Genomic DNA, 11,016 nt, shown 5'->3' with positions numbered 1-11,016 from the left:
GCTTGCTGCTTAAGACTAGTTTTTGAATACTGTTTCTTTTAACTTATCCAACACACTGTGTTTAGGTCAGCGACATGTTTTTGCTTAAAGCTATCTAAAGGGATGGTTCACCCAAAAATGAAAATTTGATGTTTATCTGCTTACACCCAGGGCATGCAAGAAGTAGGTGACTTTGTTTCTTTAGTAGAACACAAACCAAGATTTTTAGCTCAAACCGTTGCAGTCTATCAGTCTTATAATGTAAGTGGATGGAAATCACGGCTAAAACAGACAATAAAACAAAAAAAAACATAGACAAACAGAACCAAATTAAACCCTGCAGCTCATGACGATACACTGATGTGTAAAGACACAAAACGATCGGTCTGTGCAAAAACAGTATTTATATCTTTTTTTTTTTTACCTCTGATTCACGCAATGTCCGAACTATTAGAACTCTACTGAACACATCCTCTTGTGCGCGTTCTCAGCAGCAGGGCGTGAGGTAGACTCGCATGGCCAGACCTTCAGACTGATGGCTGAAGGTCTGGAATTCAAGGCCCGCCCATGACATGTCAGACAACCAATCACAGTTTGTTTCGTTCAGCGTCACGTTTTGGGGTGTGGAAATGTTAATGTTAAACGTAATTTTAACAATATTTTACTGTAAAATTACACTAAATGTAATTACAGTTGTTCACCGTATATAGTATGGAAACTTACTGATAACCAATTAACAGGTTTTTACTGTCGCATTTTTACAGTCTTTTACTGTTAAAATCACAATAATTTTTTACAGTGCTTATCTAGTGTTCAGAAACATGTTTTGACAGGCGTGCTCGCTACTTGAGGCTATTGGTTGTTAAACTTGCGACAGCAAGATGTTCAATTTTAGGCTGTTGTTCAAGGCATCTGAATGTCTTGAAATATTTCCAATAACCAAATGAGTTTATGACTCTTCTGGTTATCAGAAATGCTGTTTCTCAAGCTTCTCTGATTGTTGCATATGCTGTGATTAAGCAAGTAAAATGCTTGTTGCTTAAAGCTATAGTGTATCGGTAAGAGATTGTCAATGCTCATGCGGCTTGCCAGATTGAGGACAAGTAACAAAACAAACTCAAATGTCAATGGGAGGTGACAACCTGCAAACTTATGAGTTGATGTATTGAGTTATTATGTGCTGTGATTATAGAGCTTTTATAGGGATGCCAGAGTCAGGTAGAATCTGCAATCTCTGACCCAGTAATTACTTGTTTTCATGTCTGCAGTACGCTGTGTTTGCTGCAAGCTGGCAACCTAGGCTGCCAAATTCTATTGGGTTTGTGCATCTTTAATCTTTTTCAGGTACTGCATTAAGGGGTTTGCTGCTCTTCTCAGCAGCTTATAAAGAAGAACACCCCTTTGCTGCTACCGTTCTTCCTATAAAACTGCAGGGGCCCGATGTTTTATCCCTCAGTAAGGGGGTAACATATGCACAAGATCCATGTTCGGGTCAAGCTCAAATGCTTTTATATAAAAAGGGACAATGAACATTAACCATCATTCAAATTAATGTAAATATACATCCTTTTGCTTGATGTTTTTAGGTTTATTTTCTTTTTTGAATGATGCGAATGAATGATAAAATATATATTATTGAAAATAAAATGTGTAATATAAAATGATAAAATTATAATAGTTATTTACATAATTAAAAATAGTAATGACACTGAGCTTACATAACGATGTCATTAAAAAAAACTTTGAAATCTTTTGAAATTATATCACATTTTTATATTTTGATTAATGTAAAAGAATGTAATATTTTAGTGCAGAGTTTTTGAGCCATTATGCAGCTGATGTGATGTCCAATACTCACATAAATTTCCTTTAATTTGTAAAGTATTTACTTCAATGCAACTAAAAAACAATAGGTATTACTATCTTGTGTGAACAAAAGTACTAAAAATGTTAATATTCTGAAATATTACAAGAATTTAAAATAAGTTGTTTTCTATTTGAAATGTAATTTATTCCAGTGAATCAGCACATGTCATTCTTACTTACCAAAATAACTATATTATGATATATACACTGCAGCAAAAGCAAATAGTAATTTTACTGCCAGGACATTTTAAGCAAACCAGCTTCATTAACGTGTTTGGCAGCAATAATGGAGACAAATGACCGCATGTGAAAACACTGCCAGCGGAAGCCATATAAACAGAGAAATGCTTCATTCTAATGCACTTGGAAACAAGTCCATTCAGTAAACAAGAACTGCTCACAAACGTTGCATTCTAAAAAATGCTAGGTTATAAAATTGTTACAGCCTGTTGGATCATTTCATTGGGTTGTTTTTACCCAGGTGCTGCCTGAGAATTTTTTTTTAACCCAAATTTTGGGTTCAGCTTATTGAGTCACTTTATTGGGTCATTTTTTAAATATTTTTTACCAAGGTGCTGGGTAATTTTTCTGTAACTGATTTGGTGCACTTCTTCAGCGAAATAAAAGTTTGTATACATTATTTAATTTTTAAAGTCTTTACTGTGCTGTAACGCAACATAAGGACGAGATGTCAGTCAGCAGCAGTCGTTTCGCATGATGGAAATGCCTTTTGCCTTGCATAAAATAAATGGATTTTATTCATTATAATACTGAGCTTAATTTAATTTGTTGTTAAAATATGTTCTCTAATCTCAGTACTGTTTGTTTATGGGCAGGTTATGGAGTCAGTCCTACAATCTTTCAGCTACAAGTGAAACACAAGGCCGCGGTATGAAGTTTGGAGTTCTCCGCAAACAGCAGCCCTTCACCGGCTCATATTTTGGTGACCCACCAGCATCAGAATTAGCACTATTTTGGTAAAAAGTAATTACAGAGAATGGTTGAATACAATTTAATTAAAATGCTACTTTTAAATGTTAAATTTTTATGTCTAAAATGCTTGTTAAACAAGTTTAAATGTATGTAATGTTGTAAACTATGCTGTATTCACCCAAATAAATTCAATTTATCTTGTATTTTGTCCATATGTTCTTGCTTAATAATAAATGTTCATCTTTTGATTATTGCTGTTGCCTCTAGAAATTCTGTGTGATTTTTTTTTTTTAATTTCCATTCCAATATAAGCCAGCAATATAATAATTTTTAAACAATAGTTCATTTAAATAAAACAAAACGGCCCTTGTGTTCTTGGATCCGGGGTGGTAGGATATTTGGAAGTGAAACCGGGTAAAGAAAAGGGCCCACCGAGCCTGGTGAGGATTGAGCCTCTTCGCTTCCTTCAGGTACTGGAGATTTTTATGGTCTGTAAGCATGAGAAATGGTTGCCTGGCTCCCTCCAGCCAGTGTCTCCATTCTTCTTGAACAAGTTTTACGGCAAAGAGTTCTCGATTGCCAATATCATAATTTCTCTCGGCTGGGGATAACTTTCTAGATAAGAAGGCACAGGGCATGGGTTTGGATGCGCCCTCGGAGTACTGGGATAGAATGGCTCCTACATCTGTGGTGGAGGCGTCTACTTCCTACTTGGGAAATGTGATGCTGGTGTTCACTTTCATTGCGAGAGAAAATGAGTATGTCATTTATGTAGACGAGGGCAAAATGGTTCAGGAACTCTCGGAGGACCTCGTCCATGAAACTTTGGAACACTGAAGGGGCGTTTACTAGACCATACGGCATTACCAGGTATTTGTAGTGCCCTGCAGGGGTGATGAAAGCCGTCTTCCACTCGTCTCCCTTCCGAATTCTGACCAGGCTGTATGCACTTCTTAGATCTAATTTTGTGAAGATACGGGCGTCACAGAGTTGTTCTAGGGAGGATGGTATCAATGGAAGCGGGTAACTAAACTTCACAGTGATTTTGTTTAGGGCTCTTTAATCAATACAGGGTCGTAAGCCTCCATCCTTCTTGGGGACGAAGAAGAAACTGGCGGCAGCCGGTGAGGTGGAAGGTCTAATGTAACCCTGTCCCAAAGCCTCTTCGACATACTCTTGCATGGCATCTTGTTCAGGGATGGACAAGGAGTAAACTCGACCCTTGGGAATGGTTTCTCCGGGAATTAGGTCTATGGCGCAATCCCAGGGTTGATGTGGCGGTAACTTGGAGGCTGCAATTGGGTCGAAGACGTCTGCAAAAGAGGCATAGCATGAAGGAACATTGACAGACAGGTTTTCCGTGGGACTCTCAATAGATGTAGAATTCATTGACATGGAGACAGGGTAATCATTAGCGGATTGTACGGGGTATAAGTGATTCGTGGCTAGGCAGTTGCAGCCCCAGTTCAGAATTTTCCCCATAGCCCAATCTACCATGGGTTGAATTTGAATTAGCCAAGGGCGGCCTAGAATTAAATCCGCTTGGCTATTTGTGAGAACAAATGGGGTAAATGATTCATAGTGGATATTGTCTACACAGAGGGTGATTGGTGCTATTTTTGATGTCACGTACCCCTCGTTGATCATCTCGCCAGTCACTGCATAGATGGAGTACGGTTTTGTGGTTCGAGTCCTCCGAAGGTTGTGTGCCCTGGCAAGTTTCCCCGAAATGAAGTTGCCGGCCGATCCGGAGTCCACAATGGCTGGGTGTGGGTGCCACATTGATATCCCGAAACCTCAGAGTTACACATATAGTGAGTGGAGCTGATACAGAGGGTTGAGGAAGCACTGAACTCACCAATAACCGCGGGGGACGAGATGGACAGGTTCGTATAAAGTGTTCTCCGCTGCCGCAGTAGAGGCATAGTCTGAGGTCTCGCCGACGGTTTTGTTCTGCCGGTGACAGTCATTGGGTTTCCACCTGCATTCGCTCAGGTTGCGATTCCGGGATTTTCACAGGTAGGTTCTGATGAGAGACAGGAGCTGGGACGTGAGTTTCCTGATAACAGGACTGGGATCTTAAGTGAACTCGGAGGGCTTGTTGCATGAATTTCTCTAACCCCAGATTATCATCATAGATGGCGAGCTGCAGTCGCAGTGCGGGATTTAATCCTCTTCGGTATACCGTTAGAAGTGCTTTCTCGTTCCATCCACTCACCGCGGCCAGAGTCCGGAATTCAAGGGAGTATTCAGACACTCTTCGGTTACCTTGACGCAGGTGTAATAACTGATCGCTGACCGAAGAGTCTCCCACAGGGCGTCCAAACACTTCCTTAAAGTGACTGAGGAAATTCTGCAAGGACAAGGTGACCGCAGTCTCCTGAAACCACAATGCTTCGGCCCATCTCAATGCAGCCCCGGATAATTGCTGGAGAATGATGAGATTTTTTATCTTTCTGTAGGGTATTGATGTGCGTGTTGCTCAAGTGAGTGAACATTGTAACAGGAACCCGTTGCAATCCTCCGCCCGGCCGGAGAAGGGCGCTGGTCGAGAGACTTAGTTTGCGATGTACACCAGTGTGGGAGCGGTGTTTGCGTCTTCGGGTTGTGCTGAATTAATTTCGGTGTTGGTCAAGCCTTCTGTCAGGATAGTCACTGGAGGCAGAGGTAAGTGAATTCAACACAATGTTTATTTCTCTCAAGAATAAGTGCAAGGTGAGTAGAAGGTGATTTCAGGTGCGGATTCAGTGCAGATCACTCGGTGAGAGGTGGGATCCAGGTGAGTACGTCCATAGACGAGAGGTCAATGCCACACAATCCCAGATTACTAATGCTTGTCCTTTTCCTTCTTTATTAGGAGAGGAACTGTCCAGCGAGCTTGCCAGGAACACAGGAGATACCAGAGATCGAAGGGGAATCAGGTAACTGGGATGGATCGGGAATCCTGGAGACAGCAGAACAATGACACAGAGGTTAGATTTTCAAAAGTACTTATACGTTACGTCGTGGAGCTCTTCGGATGTGAGGCAACCTGGGGACGGAAACTTGAGGTCTGTTCCTGTTGGAGGCTTGACGGTGAACTGGGGCTGAGGTGAGTGTTTTATAGTGCCTTGATAAGTTTGTTGATGATGACCAGGTGAGGGTGATTAATACTTAGGGCAAAGTGAATGTTGTGGATTGGCTGGGACCGGGCTTGCCTGGTCCCTGACAGTTAGAGCAAAAACAGAACATGATTTCAAATCTCTAAAAAACATTTTTGGGCCACATTTCATCTTAAAGCAATTAAAAGCAATGATTTTGCTGGAACAATTACAAAACTGTTGTGAAGTTTGTTTAATTAAAACATCTTCAGATCACATTATAATTCTAAATGCTTGTTTATAATTATTTATAATTACGTTTATAATTGCAAATAACATTTTTTGCAAGTTCCTCACAGTCTTTGTTTCTTCATGACTTGTGAAAGCCTTACACCACTAATGATACTGTTAATACCACTAATGTTTTTCCTAATAAGTGTAATTGTCATATGTCAAATACAGTATTTCATAATCCAACCGAATGCATATGCAGAATGATTGCATTCAGGACCATGCTAGTTAGTTTAATTAATGATGCATAAATACTTAACAATTTCAAAACATATGCCTTTTTTGTGTCATGGTTATGAGAATTGTGAATCATACAAACTTAATTATCTATGTGCAATGTAAATTCTCTGTTTTTCTTTTATTATTGGGGTGAAATAGCACACACACACACACACACACATATGAAACCATCTCCTGATTTTCATGGTTGAAATAAGACATTTTCCTGCACATTTATTTATAAATAAAATATCAATAATACAAAAAGTAAATAAGCATTATAAGCAGATAAGCAAAGTTATTTTTAAAAGTAATGCATTACAATATTGCGGTACTCCTCAAAAATTAAATAAATGCATTGTTACGTTCCTACTTATGTTACTTTTTATAGAAAGTAATGCACTACGTTAAATTACTTTTCCTAATTTGGGCTTGGCTTGCTTACTTGTTTTTAACACACACATATATATATATATATTTGGCAGATTATTTCAGGTTCTCAGTGTAACAAGGTTCTTGTTTGAGGAAGGAAGAGGACGGGGTTGGCTTGACTGCTAACGGTGGCTTTTTATTATCATAAACTCACCCATAAAATAAATCATTGTGCAGACAGCACAGAAGCATAAACACAATCATGTAACAACTTTCTCTCCAGCAAAGATTCCAGCTCATCAGGTTCCACCAGTCAGCAGTCCTTCTCTCTCTCTCCCACTCCTGTTTCTCCTGGTGTTATATAGTCTCTCCATGCCAATTTACTGAAACAAGCCACAGGTGTTGGTTATTTGCGTTTAACCCACTCACTCACCGTTCGTCTACCGACTCTCTCTCCCGCTGCAGACTTTGCTGAACCACGCCCCCCTTGCCACACTCAGGTAAAGGTTCTTTCAGACCAAAAGTGAAATCAATAAGCCTCAACTGAAGGAAATATAAATTAATGTCTGTACTGTAGAAGACACAGCTCAAACAAACCTTTCAGCTGTGCTGCCATTCTGGGTTGCATGAAGAATAGGACACAGGAGAAGAAAGTACACACACTTCAGCAATTAAAAAATAAAACACAAATGCCATGTTTATCTGACTTCATTTTTTCTTATTAGTATGGTTGAACTGGATCATTGAAGGTCAACAGCAAAGACATTGGTTAATAAAATTGGATTAAATAAATGATATTTGTTTAACATTTAATTATTGCAGGTTAGTTTGCATTTCATATAGGCATGACACATTATGTAAAGGTTATTTAATTAAAACTAGTGCTGTCAAACAATTAATCATGATTAATCACATCCAAAATAAAGGTTTTTGTTTACATATTATATGTTCGTGTACTGTGTTTATTTATTATGTATTTATAAATACACACACATACAGTATATATTTTGAAAATATTTACATGTATATACATTTATATATTTATATTATTACATTTTATATTATAAATAAATATAAGTAAACAAAGCACATTTTTCTTAAATATATACATGCATGTGTTTGTATTTATATATGTATAATAAATATACACACTACACACTCATATATTATATAAACAAAACTTTTATTTTGGATGTGATTAATCGTGATTAATTGTTTGACAGCACTAATTAAAACATCTTCAAACCACATTATAATTATAAATACATGTTTATAATTTATGCTGACATTTACTGCACTTACAACATCATAAAATTAATTAACTTTCCACGTTTCTCACAGGCAAGCCTTTGTTTGTTCATGACTTGTGAAATCATCTTCAACACCACTGATACTGGAAACACCTTAAATGTTTTTCCTAATAAGTGCAGATGTTGTCATGTCAAATAGTCAAGTCAAGTCAAATCACCTTTAGTTATAGCGCTATTACAAAATACAGATTGTGTCAAAGCACTTTACAGTATTAAATAGGAAAATGTTATAATGATTGTGTCATATACAAACCCGATTCCAAAAAAGTTGGGACACTGTACAAATTGTGAGTAAAAAAGGAATGCAATAATTTACAAATCTCATAAACTTATATTTGTGGGGCGGGGCTGAGAGCCATGGGAATGGAGCGAGGCCGGTGGAGTGATTGGGAAATGAGCGACACCTGCTCCACTCACCGGTCTCGAGTCCCACGGAGGAGATCGGAAGGTTACAAAAGAGGAGCGACGACAGTGAAGGACGAGAGAGGACCAGGCCTGGGTTTTATTTTGTGGTTTGGTTTTTGTTTGTGCGCGGCAGTCGCCCGTGAGGGGCTGTCGTGCTGTTTTAATGTTTATTTGGTTATTAAAGTTTTATTTGAGTGTCTGCCAGTTTGTACGTCGTTACAATAACATTTCAAATGTTGAAGGTGAGACATTTTGAAATGTCATGCCAAATATTGGCTCATTTTGGATTTCATGAGAGCTACACATTCCAAAAAAGTTGGGAAAGGTAGCAATAAGAAGCCAGAAAAGTTAAATGTACATATAAGGAACAGCTGGAGGACCAATTTGCAACTTATTAGGTCAATTGGCAACATGACTGGGTATAAAAAGAGCCTCTCAGAGTGGCAGTGTCTCTCAGAAGTCAAGATGGGCAGATGATCACCAATTCCCCCAATGCTGTGGCGAAAAAATAGTGGAGCAATATCAGAAAGGAGTTTCTCAGAGAAAAATTGCAAAGAGTTTGAAGTTATCATCATCTACAGTGCGTAATATCATCCAAAGATTCAGAGAATCTGGAACAATCTCTGTGCGTAAGGCTCAAGGCCGGGAAACCATACTGGATGCCCGTGATCTTCGGGCCCTTAGACGGCACTGCATCACATACAGGAATGCTACTGTAATGGAAATCACAACATGGGCTCAGGAATACTTCCAGAAAACATTGTCGGTGAACACAATCCACCGTGCCATTCGCCGTTGCCGGCTAAAACTCTATAGGTCAAAAAAGAAGCCATATCAAAACATGATCCAGAAGCGCAGGCGTTTTCTCTTGGCCAAGGCTCATTTAAAATGGACTGTGGCAAAGTGGAAAACTGTTCTGTGGTCAGATGAATCAAAAAATTAATTACCATTTGTAAAACCTCAACCCATAATCATCCATACTTAAGAGGACAAGGACAACCCAAGTTGTTATCAGCGCTCAGTTCAGAAGCCTGCATCTCTGATGGTATGGGGCTGCATGAGTGTGTGTGGCATGGGCAGCTTACACATCTGGAAAGGCACCATCAATGCTGAAAGGTATATCCAAGTTCTAGAACAACATATGCTCCCATCCAGACGTCATCTTTTTCAGGGAAGACCTTGCATTTTCCAACATGACAATGCCAGACCACATACTGCATCTATTACAACATCATGGCTGTGTAGAAGAAGGATCCAGGTACTGAAATGGCCAGTCTGCAGTCCAGATCTTTACCCATAGAAAACATTTGGCGCATCAAAAAGAGTAAGATGCGACAAAAAAGACCTAAGACAGTTGAGCAACTAGAAGCCTGTATTAGACAGGAATGGGACAACATTCCTATTCCTAAACTTGAGCAACTTGTCTCCTCAGTCACCAGACATTTGCAGACTGTTATAAGAAGAAGAGGGTATGCCACACAGTGGTAAACATGGCCTTGTCCCAATTTTTTTTGAGATGTGTTGATGCCATGAAATTTAAAATCAACTTATTTTTCCCTTAAAATTATACATTTTCTCAGTTTAAACATTTGATATGTCATCTATGTTGTATTCTGAATACAATATTTAAATTTGAAACTTCCACATCATTGCATTCTGTTTTTATTCACAATTTGTACAGAGTCCCAACTTTTTTGGAATCAGGTTTGTAGGAAAATGGGGACAGTAAAAGAGTGTGTCGCCCAACATGAAACTAAGACCAGTCCTGACAGCAACTCACTTTATATCTGTATACCACAGATATATCTGCACCTTATATCTTTATCTGTTCACCTTATACCTAAATATCTGTTTTATATCTCTTATATCTGTCATGATTTATCTAATATTCACTCTCACTGGTGTGAGTGAGAGTGTGTGATCTCAAGCCCAATCCACTTCAGACTCTACTCCAGTTTGTGAGTCTGGTTCAGAACCTGCTCAACCCTCTGAGCTCAGTCAAAAATGCACATTAATGTCAGCCCAAAGGAGAAGACTATGGAAGAAGAAACAATCTTCAACATGTCCAGACCATGGGCCTGCTTGTGAGTCGACTCCTGCTCTTGAGCTCGGCTATAGAGTCCGAACAAAGTTCCTTCGTCATGGCCATAGAGGCTGCTCTTGAACTCTTTGTTTGTCTAATTAGGTTTGCTGAAATCAGCCCTTCGATCAACCAGCAAGCCAGACATCAGCACGTCAGCCGGCACTCCAGGGGTCTCATTTATAAAACCCTTTATAAATATTACAAATTTTATATAAAATATATAATATCTGTATATATTTAATATAATATATTATATAATACATATAATAAACAACATTTGTGTAAGTTACATTTATGCCATCTTCCTCTGTTGCTGGCAATTTGATAATGGCATGAAAATATACTTTTAATACATTTAAGTATTGTAGGATTTGATTGTTTATACAGTATCAGATGAAAGTGACCACAGTTTTGCACATCCTATAACTTTACATGTGACTTAATGAAGGTGTAGTTCCTGTATTATAGTAAAGTGACG

Source organism: Cyprinus carpio, chromosome B6 (assembly GCF_018340385.1).
Source record: "Cyprinus carpio isolate SPL01 chromosome B6, ASM1834038v1, whole genome shotgun sequence".
In the NCBI taxonomy this organism is placed as follows: Eukaryota; Metazoa; Chordata; class Actinopteri; order Cypriniformes; family Cyprinidae; genus Cyprinus; species Cyprinus carpio.
This window is presented reverse-complemented; position numbering follows the sequence as displayed.